Raw genomic sequence first — 19,239 nt, 5'->3', positions numbered from 1 at the left:
CTGAGATCCGCATCATGCTTCAGACTGCTTCCCAAAAGTCTCAGTTTAGTTAGTGCTGTGTATGTATGTTAATTCTAGAAAATCACTTTATATAGTAGATGTAGGAGTTTCTACCTGAAGAAACTGAATTCATGTGTCTAGTTTAAAAGCTAGATACAAATGAGAAAAACAGGGTTTGTACACTTGTAGAAATCTCACAAAAAGGTAATAAATTTCAAAACGGACACACCCATGCCTCTTATCTAGTGACTTATTGTGGTATTGCTGTCCCTGTTGAAAAACTAATGTTTAAATTGAACATTCATTGAAAATCGTGACCTTAAATCAAAAGTCAAATTGAATCGTGGATTCAGAGAATCGAGACACCTCTACTTGCTAACTCAGGGTTTGTAAATCAGTGGGATATCAGAAATATCAGAGAGCCAAATGTATGACTCATAAACACAACACTTTAATTTCTCACATTTTGCTGGGGTTTTGGTATGATCCAGTGTGTGCTGGTCATAACAGGTGCACTCTTGAAATTATAACAAACGCCACTAGCATATATTCAAAATGTCTTTAAATAGTCCCCCACACTTTGCATAGCTTTATAAAATTAGCATCTATTAGGAGATTTTTCCAGCCTCTGATATTTTACAATGATTATGACCTTTAGTGATGTTTGCTGCTGTAATCCGGCAGCAGAGGATCGCTCCTCATTCCTTTCAAAGTGACCATGCTCTGCACTTACACACACTTACAGACAGTATTCATTCTCAATAATTCAATGTGTTCTCAGGAGACCTTGGCAGAAGAATGATCTACAATGTGTCCCGTATTGGGAATCGCACTTTGACCTCATCAAAGATATTGTTTGTTTGGTGCCTAGTCAATATGGTGACAGCTCTATCTCTATGATTGATAAGGTTCTCGGAATAGGGCCCCTGCTTTCCATTAGAGGAGAATGCCTCCCACTGATTTATGCTGTAATACGAACAGCTCATTTGCTCATAATCCTTTGTTTTTTAACCATGTTTACAGTTGGGCTTCCTTTTCAAAGACCAGGCGCTTTTTTTTCAACAATCCTCCATTGTTTTCTCTTCAATACATGTTTTAAGAGTTGGTAGCTGCCGTGCTCTTGGGAGGCAGATTAAGTGTTGAATACACTTCTTCATTTCATTTATTTACTCATTTGTGCAGCAAACGCCTCACCGTGCTGGGTGGGTTTGTGTGGTCGTGGGCTGACACACACATTTCGCTTGGCAGAAGGCCACGAGGGACACCAGAGAACAGCTGTTCCTGAAGCTGTGGGTTCTCCCAGCAAGGCAGATGGAGTTACCGGTGGTACAGACACAGAGAGAGAGAGAGAGAGAGAGAGAGAGAGAGAGAGAGAGAGAGAGAGAGAGAGAGAGAGAGAGAGAGAGAGAGAGAGAGAGAGTACAGTATATACACACACATGTACATGTACTCAGTAACTAACAGCAACAAGGCCATTTTTTTTTTCCAGGAATAGATGGACTCTTGCTTTCATTAGCAAATTCATTAAAACTAACTATTGTCCCTTTATGATAGTGTCATCTCAGTATTGAATAGTAATGACTTACAAGACATTTTGGTGTATACAGTTCCTGTTATAATCAGGATTGTTTTTATTTTGGTGCGCTCTTTTCTTTTTAAACTGAAATGTCATCGGAGTAAGTGGAATTGCTTACTGACCGGAACATTTCAATCTCGTCATTTTCCGCTTTCCTAACAGAAAGCATAAAATTGACCTGAAGTGCACAAATGTTTATATCAATGAGCATCTAACCAAAACAAATGCAGATATTGCAAGAAAGGAAGGTTCTTGAAGAAGCAAGGGAAGATTCAAGCTACATGATCCTCCAATGCAAGGTGTTAAAATGAATGGAACACCAGAGCAGGCAAAAGTTATGTGTATCAGAAGCATTGAGCAGCTCGACAAGTTTGAAAGTCTCTAGATCAAATTCCTAGGAGCTGGATGATGTAGCTTTCATATTATTTTCCTTTTCCTTTGATAAACATTTAGCTTTTTGTCATGTCTAACAATATGACTAGTTTTTACTTTACTAGAGGTTTACTAGACTCTGTAAAATAACTTTTATGTTAACATAAATAACTGTGGCTATTACACAGAGCAAAAGTTCAATAATATTTTTAAACATGAATATGGCATATCTATCATTCGTTTTAACAGCAGAAGTCTGTATTCTAATTTCCAGAATATAAAGGAATACATAGGGCAGTTCATTTAAACCCTTTAATAATATACCCGTATCAGAAACATGGATTAATGTTGATAGGGGCATGGATTTTGAGTTGCAGGAATAGGAATTTACCTATGTGAATAGAGAAAGCAGTTGTGGAGGGCGGGTGGTGCTTTTTGTTGACAAAGGTCTCATTTACAAGGTTGTCAGAAACATGACAGTAGTCATTGATGATATAATGGAGTGTATCTCAATTGAATTATGTATGGAAAAAATGAAGAATGTAATTGTAAGTATAGGAAACCAGGATCCAATGTTAAAATATTTAGAGAAAAAAATGTAATATAGTAGAGCATAAAGTCAACTATATATGCAGGGATTTCAAGATTGACCTACAAAATCCCAACAAACACAAATTGGCGGATGAGTTTATTGAAACACTGTATAGTTTGGGTCTTTTTCCAACAATCCCAAAACCAACCAGAATAACATGTAATGGTGCCACTCTGATAGATAATATTTTAAAAACAATATTGAAAGCAACTCTTTAAGTGGAATCCTAATTAATGTCATGAGTGACCACCTGCCAATCTTTGTGACTCATGACTTTAATTACAGTGGGAAAAAAAGAGTGCAATGAGATTAAATTCAGGAGAATACAAACGTAAGAAACTATTTCTGCATTTAGAAATGAGTTAATAAAGTATAATTTCAAGGAAGCAAGCAAGGTAGCTGATCTTAAAAATACATATGAACTATTCTTAGACATATTTACAACTTTATATAATAAAGACTGTCTGATTAAACAATACTTTAATAAAATGAAATATTTAGAAAAACCCTGGATGTCCAAAGAAAGTCAAAATGCCTGTAAAAGAAAAAATATATATACCCTATATAGGAATTTTATAAAATATAGAACGAAAAAATCTGAGTTAAAATACTGTATAAGAAATATAAAAACCAAAGTAAATAACATAATGAGGGTACGTTATGATTATTATAATACATTTCTAGAAAATAAACAATGTCAAAGGAACATGGAATACAATAAACACCATTACAAGAGGATTTTTTAAATTAAATTATCCTGAAAACTCCAAGGATAATGACAAGACGTGGACAAATACAAATGAGGTGGTTGATAGGTTCAACAATTACTTTGTTAAAGGGATATTTCACAGTTGTAAAGATGAATAGATCGTTAAATTGGGTCACTTATGTGGTAGAAATGTGAAGAAAAAAAAAATCTAAATTGGTGCCTTTTAGGCCGAGAAAAGCAAGAAAATGTGGTTTTGGCTCGTGGATGAAAAAACACCAAATCCCTGAATGCACTTGCTTCACTGCTCAAAGAGTCCATTCCAAGCCACACCTACCCTTTACTGACATAGACAGACAGTGAGGCATTCCACTCAACTCTAGTGTGTTATTTTGTCATTTCAACCATACACACAAAACGTTTCACCGTGGCTCAAGTGGTGTTACACATCTAAAATATATAAAAACAACAAACCCGGCTTCATTAAGTGCATACACATTATAGGCTTTGTAAATTTCAACTAACGCAATGTTAGCATTAGAACTTGGAGTGATGTAAAGCTCAAAAGTATAAACACAGACGTGAATTTGCACTGACTATAGAATGGGCGGCATTTAACAGTCACAAACTTCACCAGCGATTAGCAGTACTTGGATAAAAGTACCCTATTTCTGCACCAATCCGTGTTAACAGCCCACCTCCACTAGTCCTACCTGCCAGAGCAGCACATGCTCAAAAAGCTAGCAGAGTGCGGTGTTATACCCCTACTGGTTTTCACACCAACTGGTTTCCCTAGGTCGTGTTCAACATCTGCCATTGTGGCCTTTCTCTGTCATCAGATTTGTCACACAATCACAAACCTATTCCTGGCGATTTTCAAATCGTTTCTGAAATTTACGGCCGCAAAAATGTTTGTTTAAGTAAACACCACATCACAGCCACCTACAAAAAATAAAAGATGTAAAAACAATATAATCATTCAAATTCGGGTCGAGCTGGTTTTGATCTTGTGGAAAAAAATGCATTAAAAAAAACACTCAAGTCTGCTGCTCAACGCATTGAGCTACCGAAATTGTGTAAGATAACGCTTCTAGTCAGGTATCGATCGTCTACGTCAGCAACAAGGTAACATTTTGTTTTGGCTGATCTTAAACAACTGGTTAAGGATCAGACACTTGCAAGCAGGATGGATCGGATAGATCAATATTGAGATCACGTTCAATTATCACCAATTATCACGATTACTTGTTGATTTTAAGCTGAGCAGCAGTTTTTAATGGAAAGTAACAAGGGGGTGAAGCACATAATATGCAAAAAGTGAAATGGAGACAAATAGCCCAACATACTATAGTGGACCAACTGAATGCTTAAGGATTTAAATACATCTACTTAGCCTACTAGTCACTCCACATTTTTACAAAGTTGTAGGCTACAGTGTGTTTTAATTGCTTTTAATCTGCTTGTTTTATGTGTTGCTGTATCTGTTTTCATGTGCTAAATGTGCTGGTTTTACTGTAAAGTGTCTTTGAGAAGCCTACCATGAAAAGCACTATATAAATAAAATCTGTAATTTAGCCTACTTTGCCTAAAAGTGAGCAGAGGGAATTAATGTTCCTCAGGAAATGTACCCTGAGGACTAGGCTTAATTTCAAACCCTTATTCACAACGCTAGAAAATGTTTTACAACCATATGCACAAATCTCTATAAACTTTGTCTAATTCTAAATATCTTTCTATAATTAATGTTCTTACAGAACAATCATTTTTTCTTCTTCTGACAAGGGACAGCACCAAAATAAAAAGACTAAGAAGCATTGTTGCGTTTCCTGTGTGATGAATGTACACTACACTATATATGTAAATAGGCAAAGTTATGGGTCCAGGGATGTAAGACTAATTGAGAAGGTTATGAAACCAAAGTAAGCTATAATACCTAATAAAAAACCATTAGGCCTACATATTAAAGAGTAACACAAACTGTCCTTTATTAGACAAGGAGAAGCAATAAGAAAATCAAATCCTGAATGTATTGGTCTCTGACCAGTCTGCCATTAATGTTATCTGGGAACATGGCTGGATTGTCCCACTTAATCTCCGGAGAGTGTCCTTTATAAACCTGAAGCTGCAAAGACCACGGATGCCGCGCTGCTCATCTCTATTTTTACAGAGAGAGTGAAGCGATGCACAAGTCTGCCGCTAGGCACACCAGGCAGCCAGATGGTGTTGCTAAGAACTTGCAATATATAACTATTATCAGACCGGCTCTTGTGGCCTCGAAACACTAACGGCCCACCAGGAAAAGTCCAGATTCTTACAATTGCCACTCTGCATCTGGGTGTCAGTGCATTTATAACCATCTAAACAACTGCAATAGTATAGTTTAAATTAAACTTGTGACAACAATAATAAGAAGTAATGCGTGTTAATAAAAATAAAGCAGCACAAATTCAGAAGACAAGGGAATAACTGTTAAACACATTTATTTTGGATCAGGGCGGCAGATGATTTAACACAAGACTCCAGGATTAATCTTAGCCTGGCTGTTAGCCTGCTCTGGAAAAAAGACTACATTTCCATGTTTACTTGGCTGGGTTTAATTCGACCCGCTTTCGTGCAACAAAGTCAAAACTAAATTCATCCAGGATAAGTTGACTATCTCGGCTTAATCCCTTATCCTGGTTTTGTGCAACAGGCCCCCGGACTGGTCCTGGACTTCCAACATTGGCCTGGCCTTGAAGGGGACCTACGTCAATGCACATTGTTTACAACTTTGTTTACATACATTTTCCACCACGAGCACATTGACAAACACAAATCAACAGAGAACTGAACAGACAAGTGGAGTGAAGCGGCTCTGTTTTCAAGGCTTACGGTGCTCGGTTAGCACAATGACATCATGTTAGATAGCACAAACGATTTGTCAGAAACTAAGTAACAAACGATGCTAACGGCATTAATAACTATGCCAAACGGTGCTCTCACTACTATTTTAATGGTTTATAAGCAACTTGTTTCTTGCAGGATTTTAAATTCATGATAAAACTATTTCCCATCCTTCTTCCGATTTCCAGCTGCACTCCCCCCCGTACTAACATTACTTGGTACATAACATTAGCTTCGACCTCAAAACGCCTTATGTTTCTCATTCCTACTAACTTATGGTTCCGAAGACGTGACATGAATGACACATGCGGGTAGACCAAGGCGAAAAGAGGGAGATTAGGTAGCGATAGCCAACATATTTGTATAAAAAAAAAGTCACATTTGAATAGTAATTTCAGCATTCAAATAGTATTAATTTTTTTAACTATTCAAATTAAATTAGACTTTTGGTATTTGTTCCAACAGCCCTAATTCATGACAGCTTCTGGCAGACAACCACAACCCTTGACACATGCACAAAGGGATATTACACCCTTTACAGGCGACAGCGACCAAATAACACGGACCATGAATAAAATTACAGATTTCTCTGGGTTTGAACATTGTTGCAAACATTTGAAACATTTAGGATGATGTAAGTACACAACCTTACAAAATATATAACAAGGGTCTAGTTGTCTTTATACATTTTAATGCGGAAAACTTACATATTATACCTGTAAATGTTCCGTTATTGTTTAATGATGTTAGGTAAAGGTCACCATCTTAGTTTAATATGTTAGTATGCAAACATCTGTTAATCAGCACCAAACACAAAGCTAAGGTTGATGGGACTTACACTGCCATCCTTCCTCAATGAGATGTACAATCTTTGTTTATTTGGTAATTTTAACAATATATACAGTATCTATCAATATCTGTTGGCTACAAGATTGCATCAGTAGCAAACTTTGATCAAAATCTGCTCATAAATGTCTTGCCACAGTCTAGCTTGTATAAAGGCTTCAGTTAGTTATTGTCTTTTCCCTTGAGGTGTCAGATACACTGTAAACTTTGTAATGATTTTGAGACTGCACAGATGACTCTCACTTTTTCACTGCCTCAGTGTGCTGTAATTGTGGAAAGGACCACTTTAATTTCCTGCACATAGTGTATGATCTGCCCTGCGAATTATATTTTGTCTTATTGGAGTTTCATATATTGTTCTGGAGCTCTTGTAATATTCCAGACCTTTTTATAAAGTTTGGATGTTTCAAGTTTGAAACTGTGAGTACAGAAGTTAATATTAAGCTTAATGCAACATATAAATGAGAGTTGTTTATGAGATTTTCCCTTGTCGCTGGAAGAACCGTTGCCCTCAGGTAGTGTCTAAGCATTACATAACAGACAATATAGGGCAGTGTGGGATGGAGCTGGAAGAGACTCGAGACAAGAAAGCAAGATGTGGATTTCTCCAGAGACCTGCATGAGAAAACAGAGAAATGCTCTTTATGATGCACTGAGAGAGGTTGTTTGACTATCACATAATTGAAAGCAAAATATAGAGTAAGGAATAAAAAGAAAATATTTTTGAATACAGAACAGTATTGTGAACTTATGGGTCTTAAGTCAAACTCCTTCCTGTAGTAGCTTAGACAAAACAGATGTCAAAAACTAACACAGTTGTCGTGAGTTGCTAAATGTGCTCTGAAAACTTTTTAGCGCTTAACACATAAGGCATTGTAATATTTAATTATACAAAAAAAAAAAAAAGGTATGAACTCTGGTGAGTCATTCTTTTCCCTGTCACAGTGAGGCAATCAATGACGGGCAGGCAGGCTAAGAGAAGGAAAGTGTCCATGTTTTATTCACTCTTGCAGAGTGATATCAAGCCTTGTTGGAAGCCCCCGTCCTCGTCCCAGGGGCAGAGTGTTGTGGTGTGCTAATGGATTTTGCAACAAGGGCGCATCTCCTGGCGGTTTGAAGATGCAATTATGCCGGTAATGGTAGTGCCACTGCAAAATGAAAGCATCAGCAGGAGCGAAAATGATCATATACAAGATCCCGGCAGTGTGCAGCATGACAAGTTTCATTGCATGTCTCTAATCATCACCTAAAATAACATTATCTGTACACTGCTGGAGAAAAATTGTATTGTCCTGATGACAAATATACATAACTTCAAGATTATAATGATTTTCAACATCAAAATGTAATGTTTTATAGTTGATTAAGACGAGGAAGGTGGGTAATAAAGTCATGTTTTACTGCATTGAATGGCTATAATTCATGTAATGCCCCATAACGATCCATTGTCATCATAATTGGGGATGAATGTTGTGAGAAAGAGGCTTTCACGTTGTCAGAAGAAAATTCTTAGTATGTTCACTCCTTGTACAAAATGTACCGCGAGCTAGAAAAACACTTAAGACACAAAAGAGGGGGTACAATATTTCACTCTGAATTCTTTAAAGCATACAGGGAACAGAACATATTTTATCAAGGATTGAATAAAGCAGACAAACTTCAAAGAGGCACAAAGGTAATAATAATTCAAAAGACAATACCAGTAAAATGCTTGACATGAAGGTATCGCATCTGACTGGCTTTGATGTTGAGGTGCAGATTGTCTCTACAAACATGTGTTCACATGATAAGCACTGTGCCAGGGAGGGAGCTCTACATGCAGCCATGCTCAAAATCTGCTTAGAATGTTTCTTCTCCATTGGAGACATTGGAGAATCATTGTAAAATGAGGTCAGTAAACGTGGACCCCATTTTTGATAATCAGTCTCATTGCTTGTTGAAAATCCCAGTTTTACCAGCTGCTGGGGATTTGTATCTACATTATCCCTCTCCTAAGATTCTGTGCACATCTAGATACATGATCCATAGTCTCAAAGCCAATTAGATACGATTCAGCAGTGTTTTAATATTGATTCAGCTAATATTCAGTAAGATGTGATATCTTTACTTCAGAAAAAAAAAAAAATCTAAATCTTTTGAGCAGCTACATAAAAAAGGAAGATGACATGTTTCTGGGATATTTTTAATAACCTGAAATAAATATGAAAGACCTAATGTCAACTGCCACACTGACAACAGTAGACATGGTAAAGGCACTGTATTTATAAAGCATTTTTACATGTTTCATATCTTTCCATTATAATAAATGTATTGCTGTTTTTGGGCCCCTTTACCTCGGGCCCCCAGGCATTTGGCTACCTTGCTTAATGGTGAAGTCCGCTCTTGTTTTTTTTCTTCCTGTGAACCAGAGTGTAGTTCACTGGTGTTTCTGACTGTGATTGGTAGCGGCTTGGGTATGATGCAACTCTGTCATGGCAGGTGTGTTGATGCCATTGGAATCAGGACCTAAGATATAGAGATGGTCCGATACCATTTTTTGATTCCCAATACTGATTCTGATAACTGAACTTGCGTATCGACCGATACCAAGTACTGATCTGATACCAGTGTGTCATATATATTTTATTATGTTTTACAACTTTACACTACTATCCCCGTATGGATGTGATTTCTAACTTTGTTGTCAGCCTGGCTCAGGTTAAACTCTTCGTGAAACATAAACAAATACAAACAATGAATGCCACAGAATTTTCTTTTTTTCATCTAGTTTGACAGTCAGCTTTAACTGAAAAAGAACTTTAAATTAAATCTTCTTTAGGGTTTTATTACGTGGCATCGGTTCTGTGTATAAACTCCAGTGGTGCTCAAGAAAGCTGTAAAAGCAGCAACAACACAGGCCAAGAAATTGTCCCGTTCCAAACAGGCATGTTTTAAAAGGGCACTGAACTAGTTCATTCAAATTTTGGTCATAGTTTGATATTTTACAACATGTTCTGAGAAAGCAGGGTTTTCAGTGAAAGTTATCAGCTAGTAAATAAAAATCGCAGGAAAACACAAACCAAAAAGAATAACATAACATGACTTTTTATGGCAGCTTTGATTGGTTGAAAAAAAGTGAGTTTATATGTACTGTAGGTGTACTTCATGTTACAGTGATACAGGTAATGTCCTTTAATGCTCTGTGACCTGTTTAAAAATGCTGTGCACAACTGCTTGAACTTGATTTTTTATTAAGATGCCAAAAGGAAAAGATCTAAGTGACTTTGAGAGGATTCAAAAGGCACCCACTGGCCACATGCTCTGAATGGTTTGGTGAGTATGAAAATGATGAATCATATGCGATGGCCTTTACAGTCAATAGATCTCAACCTAGTTGAACACCTATAGGAGATTTTTGAGCAGTGAGTTAAACAGCTCTCTCCCCCACCATATCAAAACATCAAACAAGGGAATATCTTTTGTAAGAATAATGTTTCTCCCTCCAGTAGAGTTCAGAGAATCTATTACAAGGAGAATTGAAGATGTTCTGGAGACTTGTGGTGACCCAACACCTAAAAAAACATCCACTCCTTTAATTCCACACATATCTGCGTTTAGGTTTTGGTCTTGAATAACGACAAGAATAAAAAAATGTGCAGTAGAACCAAGGACTAAATTGAAAAGACATTAAGCAGAATTTCTTCTTCATTGAATTATTTGTGGTGGCCAGCTACAATATTATATATATATATAACGTTGGCTGTCAAATATTGATTTTCAATTTCTTAATTTGATTCTGTTTAAAATGGGTTAAATCTTGTTTCATTGTAGAGCTGCTCACTGCACACAGAGCATTCCTTCGCTCAGCCCCTCCTCCTTCCCTCTCTGTGACTACGTTCGGACCAGTCAGTGAATGGCCCATCCGTCTCATCTCTGTGCACCTCTTAATGTGCCTTGTAGCTTTACCATCTATCTACTTGGGGATTTAAAAATCAGATATATCGACCGAGATGTATGTATGTATGTATGTATGTATGTATGTATGTATGTATGTATGTATATATATATATATATATATATATATATATATATATATATATATATCTTTTTTTTAAAATCCAGAAATGCGTAACAAACAGATTTCCCCAACATTAGTTGTTTATGAGTTCTCAGTAAAATAATGATAATAATTTGTTTTATTGTCACAACAGAGGAACATCCAAATATATTAAAGTTCTGATAAATAAAACGTACAAAAATACAAACAAGATATGAAACTTTGTCCTTGAAGAAAAACACAACAAAAAATATCAGTGTTGCCAACAGGGACATGTTAGACCGCCCTCTGGTGGACATACTATGCAACGCCAACACTCATAACATGGTTGACCGCGGGAAATAAAACCAAAATTGCGACACTCAGCTCCACAAACCTGTGTCGCGGTGGGAGAAGGCAGAATAGCGACACACCCCTTCCAACTCCCAGAGTTATCCTTCCCGTCCAGATCCAATGCTACCACATCTTTAAATTACCATTAGTATTTGTCCTTAAATGGTGCCTTATTTCTGTTTTGTCTGGTAAATTTAGCTTACTGTAAAGATGGCTAAAAGCAAAAGGGGGGCACCGGTAACGCTAACAAAGGTGTAACGTCACAATTGGCTGCTGTTCTGACTTGAGTGCCTGGGTTTGTTTCCCAACAGCTCAGTAAACTGCGGTTAGTGTCCTTAGCACCGGAATTAAGTCCTGACCCGGATAGCTGATAGCTGGCTAGTGGCTGACTGTGGAGGTGTCCCCGGGCCGGGGCTGTAATGATAGTGGATGATTGCTAGCTGGCTGGGGGCTGACTGTGGATGTGTCCCCAGGGCTGTTGTCAGTTCTTATCTCAACTGAAGCCTTGCAGCGCCTGGAGTCTGAGGCAGAAGACAGGGGTATGCTAGCTTGCTAAATAGCCATTTGATTAGTCATCTACTTTATCTATACTGTTAACATTACTGATGAATTCGTGGGTTGGCCCAGATTTGTTAATCGTGGTCAAAATAATCATACTAAAAATAACTGAGCGTGTTGAACGGGGTCATGATCTTACGTTACCCACCAAGAATTACATTAGCTACTTGTCAACCAGCACCTTTACGGTAGGCACCAAAGCACTTTTCCCCCTACAGGTTGGGAGCGGGACTGTTAGCATTATTCTTATGTCTCATTCCAACAAGTTTATGAACCACTGAAACAATTTTTTAAACATTAATTCAAGGTACAAAAGAATCTTTGGTGTTGGATTGATCAATATTGAAATCAATCAATATCAATAAATAAGGTATCACTGTGTAACTGTTGCAAAGTGGGATGTAACCAATGACAAAACAATGGCATGTGGCAGACAAAAAGTTGTATTACGTTTAATGAGAACCCAAAAATTTGAAAAGAATCAGTTTGTATCGAATCGCGGGTCAAAAATCGTGATTCTAACCAAACCCTGGGTTTGGCGTATTGTTAAAGCCATACTGGTTTTATATTACTGTGTTCAACTAATCAGAGAGATTTCACAATTGAAACAGCTTTTTTTTAAGTATGAACATCTTTGTAGAAAGAAAACTTGACAATAAAATCACTATTATTATTTGAGGGCAGACTATAATGTAGTATATGATTTCTGTTTAGTCATTTTTTTCAGTTTATTTACATAAAGAATATGCAAAGACATCAAAGTTACATTATTCAAAAACAGTTACGTTATTGGTGACGCAGTGTAACTGGCAAACATGACAGCGTTTGTAATGTTCACCGTGATAGATCACCACTATCTGGATCATGTGCTATTAAGTAGAAAAGGGAATTAGAAAATCATCACATTGGTCTAACCCAAGTTTGGAGTTATCAGAGGGAATGTAATATCTCTTTGTGCCAGTTATTTTGGCAAGACAGCGGCAGTACCTGAGGCTGCCTACAGTGCTCCACCGGAGCGTCCCCAAAGTTTCTTCTCACCACCTGCTTTCCCAGCTGTGATGGAGCAGTTCCAAGAGCCCTCTTTAGTATTCTGACATTCACAAGGAAGGGAAAGAAACTTTAGTCTGGCTCCATTTGTTTTTGTAACTCAATAAGTGACATGATTGAAAAGTACAGAGAGTAAAAAGAGGATTGTCTGGGGAGCCTGAGGATGAGGCTTATCGGCAGATTATAGACGCTTCTGTATTTTGACAGGCAGACAGCAGATGCCTTATCTCTGCAACATCTGGAGATGGAGGGAAATTCATGATCTCAATGATATAAACCTTTTTTGTGGTCTTACCCGATTCCCTGCTGCCTCTGGTTATTGTTTCTCTCCAGACCCAGACACTTCTCCCGTGGGTGCCAGTATAAGCCGTCCGTGGAACTCATACATAACCAATATGCCTTTTCATGTTTGTTTGTATTCTCCCATTTGGATGCTTATCGCAGGTGAGATTGAGCCTGTTCTGTGAAATACTGACATTCCACTTGACTTGCTCATTACAAGAAGGTACATGAATATTAAAACACCCTCACTGCTCAGTGTCAGTGACTGGCAGCTCCATTTGGATGCCTATTCTGTCATAAATAGGACGGAGAAAGAGTACACGACCAAAATCAATAAATTTTCTCTGTGCTTCTTTATTCTTACCAACAGCTTGATTCTATGGTGGTGTCAAAAATAAGACCCTGTGATAAATGTTTTTCACACTAGGAATCTAATCTTGGCTATGTGAAAACACTGGTTGGCCTCTGCACTGTGTTAAGCTGGTCTACGAACCTGCGATGTTGGACTGGGTGAATACAATGACTTATATGTAATGTTCATGTGAAAAGCATACTTAACACAAAACTAAACAATCAAGAGGTTGGTCATAACTAGATGAAAGGGTAGAGAGACACTGTAAGCTTGACATTTCTCAGTTATTGTCAAAATAAATCCAATTTCAAAATACTGAATGAAGTTTAGAAAGAATAAAGAACGCAAACATCATCCTCAAAAGATGATGAAGTCATTGCATAATAATTAGCAATGTGGGAAAGATGTTTGCTTACGCCAACAGCTAAATTCACAATAATCTGTCCAAATAATTTGTTACAAATAAAACAGCTGGTATTAGCTTGTTTGTAAAAAAATTCACAATTTGCAAAGTGGCATGCTGTGTTTGTGAAAAACAGCTGCAAAGGATGAGAGACTACAGATTTGTTTTCAATAAATTTCCTTTTCTATATGTTTATGCCTGTTAAACAGGTACTTGTAAGTATTGATTAAGTTTGGGCTTTTTACTTACAACGGTCACTGCACACACAGTAATGAGCGTAATTTGTTACATCATTGTCATCTGCACCAGGGGTCGTTGCTAATCCTCTATGTACCGTTTCAAGTTTGGTACATGTGCTACATGTAACACACTATACATCTCTGCTTTGCCTTGTGTGAAACATGGACTTTGCCATTCAGAATGCTGTCCATCTTCCAAAATTCAAAGCTTGAATACAAATAATTTACGTTTGAAGCTGCATGGCATTATGTCTGGTTTACCATAGCGTTGTACAGTGTGAGTTATATCCTCTTGCAATATCCCTATGGAATGTAATCGGCTGTGACTGAGTAATGTGAACAGTTTTATGTTTTATCTAATTCAAGTCATTATTAAAATATAATTATTTGGCATAGGGCACATTGGAAAGTGTCATATATAAGGTTTCTGTCAATATTTTTTGATATAATAAACTCGTGAAGCTATTATTCTAAAATAGGACAAATTTATTTGAATCCTGCTCTCAACCCGGAGGGTTAAACAAAGCTGACACAAAGATCCTCTTCAGTGTGGTGATTAGGACGACTTATATGTCAAATGAACATAGGGCAGAATACATTTGGATGGGTGATACACATAACCACGACTAATGATAAAGAGTGTTAAACCCGACATGTTAACTCTTAAATCCCAGCGGCATGGACGGGCATTGTGGGTCTAGACCCGCCCACTAGGTCAACTTTGCCCACCCTGGACGAGCCCTGTCCTTGAACTAACTAAATGTAAAAAGGTTATTACATGCGACTTTCTTGCTGAACTTAGCAACTTTTAAGACCCTTTTTGCAACTTGCTGCTCATCTCAGTCAGCAGCTGCGGCTCATTTGTCAACAGCACACCATCTCACCCTCCATCTCCTCTCTTGCCATGCGCACAGTGGGCAGGTGTGAGTTACTATGCTAATGGAGAGCTTAACCCTGAAGGTTTTAAATGCTTCAAAAAAAGAGCTTGTTTATCGAAGAAAATCCAAGCAGAGATTCCCCACAGACCCCCTTACAGAGGTCCAGGCTAGGCCTGTTTATGTTATGTTTCCTTGTATCACTCTGCTGGTCCGAAATCAGGTCAACACATCTTGGCCGCGCCCCAGAAAATAATTACATTTCCACTGACCTGCTAAATATATTAAGTGTCAATGACTTCAGATCAGTGATAATTCAGCCCAGGAAATGAAATACACATGACTTTGTGCTCGACGTGTATGCTGCGTATAGACGGAGAGGATGTGCTTATAATTGTATAATCAGCCTGATCGATATACTCACGTGCCAGCGCCGCATGTTATGTTTACATTGGGCAAGCTCAAGAACATAAAATACCCACTCACAGATTTATGTGTGCCATCGGGTCTGTGTCAACTGCAAATTTTGGTTTAACCAACTTCCCTGTAATATGATCAATCATGTAGACCTCATAGTACAAAAGGCAAAGGCAAAGTTTCCAGTTACTCAGTTTCCACCTTGGTAATGGAGTGAAATTTCAACAGCACTTTAAATGTTAAATGTTTGATGTACAAGAAGCATCCAACACCCAAAGAGTGGGAAATGTCCTTCTTTGCAAAAGGCAGAAATAGAGTCAATGGGGTCTGCATGTCCAACTAGTCTCTCTGCTCCTTCACACTTGCTGGTACCAGGATGAACGAGGCCCTAATGGCAGCTGAGGGACTGTGCTGCTAAAACAGGAAGGGATGCCAAACCTGTGTTGTTGCAGAGAGCTGGCTTAAGGGCATTAGTCATTCACAGCAAATATTTGGAGGTGTACGGGGTTGAACTATTTTGTATGTACTGTGTGCGTGCATCAATAAGGAAGTCTGATGACGATGTTATGTAGGATTTTTGAATGTATGTTAGTTGGCTAATTTATGAGGGTGCCATTTTATGTGTGAGCTAATATTGCGCATCTGTTCATTTGCAGAGCACCGTAGTTAAGTAAAAGTAGGTCAAGTTGTAATTTACTGCCCCTACTAGTGGCAGAATGTAATACTGTCTATTTACAGAGGGCATTCAAATGTATGTATGATCGTTTCTATGTTAACTGTTGGCCTGTTGGTTGTTAATCTAGACCAATGTTTTGCACTTTTGCTTATTTGTTTGTTTGTGTGCACAGAGCACGTAATCTATTGCCAGAAGAGACTACAGGTAAAGTAGTGAGGGCAGAGCAAGAAGCAAGAGAACAGCAGAAGAGATCAACGAAATGGCAGAGTTTGAGGTTAGCATCGAATGCGACAATGAGTGGCTCAATTTTGAAGGTTGCGCATACCTATTTGAACTTGAATACATGGACGGGGAGCTACAACTAATAGAGGAGAATCGGAGAGCTGCAGAAGAGGCGGCAGGGGATCTGGAGGTCTTAGACACACCAAACAGATGTGCAGGGGACTGGTGGTGTAGCTGTGGACACTGTCAGCCCACGGCTACAGAGGAGGAGTGTTTGTGTTGTCGGGAGTCAGACATGTTTTGACAAGGCCTGGAGAACTCAGAGGCATGCTGTCCTACAGCCACTAATAAAACCCTGCTGTTGTACAGACATTTAACGTGCTCAAAATCAACTGGAGAAGAAGACTAGGGTTGGATACCAAACCCTGCACCTTAACCAACCGAATCACATGGGTACTACAGAGTATTGGTTCACGTAAAGTCAACCAGTGCCATATTTCGGTACCTACGATTAAGCGCAAGCTTATCTGTCCTCCCTTCATATTGACAGAGAGCAGAGGTCCGACCCACACACACGCGCAGAGGTGCGGATGGGGCAATCTACGTCGGCTCTGCAGTCACAGTGAGACATGGCAATGCCGGCAAAGTCGTTTTAAGTGCGGTGACAGTTTTTTCAAAACTTCACGCAGACACCTTTCACTGTGATATGATATTGATGACAAGCCAAAAGCAGCCGCGGTGCTGTTGATGTTACACTTCCTCTGGACTAGCAGGCACAACGGTGGTTTCTATGCCCTGGGGACTGACTGGGTTGAGGTTGTAAGGCAAGGAAACTTTATTTCTACAGCACTTTTCAGCAACAAGGCAATTCAAAGTGCCCTACATAAAACATTAAAAAACAATTAAAAACAGGCATGATAAAAACAAAACAGACTAAACTATAATATACAAATACAAGAATAAAAGTTACAGTGAGTAAGAAATTATTAATTATTCAATTTAATAGGTTGTAGGGACAGGTTTAGCAGGAGAGAGGGAGGGATTTTATTTGTATGTTTTTCCCGTCAGATTAAAATATTCTAAATAAATAATGTTCTAAACAAATAGGTTTGGAATTATTTTTACAATTGAAGTTTGTTTTTGGAATTACAGAGAGAAAGTACCAAAAAAAAAGTACCGTTGGGTACCGGGAACCTGATTTCAGGTACCGGCAATGGGACTAGTATTGGTTCAGATGTGAAAGGTACCCAATCCTAGAGAAGACCTGTTCCAGAGGGACCCGACGGCCAATTATCTGCCAAGGTCAACACTTAAAAAGTATTTCAAATATCATCCGGTAATCAATAAAAATTTTATGAAGTGTTGAATTCACTAGCTTTTCCCTCACACTTGTGAGTTTTGTGAAAGGACTTTTACGGGCTTTTCCTAAATCAAGGAAGTGACGTCAACGTAGTGGTAGCAGCAGAGAGTAGAAGCCATTAGGCAAGTGCTATTTAAATACCTGGTGTACTTACAAACTTTGCAATGCCTTGTTTTATGAGTACCGAGCCTATTTGTATTACTGTAGAAGTTTGGTACCATTCCAGGCATTATTAGTGTGGTACTTTACAAGATACACCTTTGGTTCCATTAGCGCCTGCACTAAGCGATTTGTCTGATAGTGCTAACTCGACCAATGTAAGACCAAAAGGGGAAAAAGTTTCCGGGGGGGGGGGGGGGGGGGGGGTGTTTGGCTCAAGATCATGATGCAAATGATCCTAGGGTGAAATTACTCCAAACAATCCCTTTAAGCATCAGCTAAATTATGAGCAAGATTTCAGTATGTTCCATTTAGTGGAAGAGGAGCGATATGAGATGGACAGCAAGGGTTTTAAAGATAAATAAGTACCAGTGGTTATTACATCGATGTGGAAAGCCAATTGACCTTATCATACAAAATGTAATGGTAAATATTGTAATCATCTACATTAATGAAGACAAGAGAGGAATGAACAGAATCTAAAAGTGGAGGCAGCAGCATGACATCACTATAATCCAGAACTGATAGGATAACTGCTTCAGCAGTCCTCTACCTACAACTCACAAAGCAGCTTATTGAGTTTCTTTGCAAAGAGACAAAGCTTTTGTAGCAATTATTAACAAGGCAGTCTATACAATTTTTTAAATGTCCACATATAATGGAGACATTTGGATGACAGATTATAGACTTCTGTGAACCCAAAACAGGGTGAAGGAATTGGAGTACACATGACAATCTGCTCATCTGTGTCAATAAAAGGTTTGGCTGATCAGTTTTCCGGCTACCAATGACAATCCAATATTGTCTCTGACCAGCTTTATTTGACAGCAATAGCAATAAAATACAATGAGATATCCTGACAAATGGAAATAACCATACAAAGCTGAATGTCGTAGTGGGTTGACAGTCGCTTATAAAGCTGCCAATCTCATTTGACAAATCTCCTAATTATGGGAGGACAAACCCCACAAGATATTGGAAAATTAGAAAGAAACAGTGAGACCGATCCCAGCGATGAAACACAGAGGAAAAATATCAACACAGCAATGCAGCAATGAGGCAAACACAAAATAGTTATTGACACAAGCAAAGCCAAAACCAAGAACATTGTGTGTGTGTGTGTGTGTGTGTGTGTGTGTGTGCGTGTCACATCTCAGCAACAGAATGCACAGCAACAATTCAACACAGCAGTACAGCAATGAGGTAAAAAGATAGCAAATTGTTAGACACAAGCAAAACCAAACCCAACAATTTAGTGAGTGTGGTGAGTGCAAACCATCCAAAGCTCAATCCACCAAGCAAAAA

The 19,239-nt window shown here is 38.3% G+C and overlaps 1 long non-coding RNA gene across 1 annotated transcript in view; it reads right to left on the bottom strand.

The window, feature by feature from the left end:
* Positions 1-875: 875 nt before the first annotated feature.
* Positions 876-19,239, bottom strand: part of LOC116692024 (uncharacterized) — a 22,518-nt gene continuing 4,154 nt past the window's right edge. The window contains exons 3-4 of the long non-coding RNA XR_004332614.1: positions 4,009-4,013; positions 876-886 (exon numbers count right to left, since the gene is read on the bottom strand). This is a non-coding gene — a long non-coding RNA (uncharacterized LOC116692024). The remainder of the gene's footprint in view (positions 887-4,008; positions 4,014-19,239) is intronic.

This window comes from Etheostoma spectabile, chromosome 7 (assembly GCF_008692095.1).
Source record: "Etheostoma spectabile isolate EspeVRDwgs_2016 chromosome 7, UIUC_Espe_1.0, whole genome shotgun sequence".
Classification (NCBI taxonomy): domain Eukaryota; kingdom Metazoa; phylum Chordata; class Actinopteri; order Perciformes; family Percidae; genus Etheostoma; species Etheostoma spectabile.
Note: the sequence above shows the minus strand (reverse complement) of the source record. Positions and strands in the feature narration are given on the sequence as shown.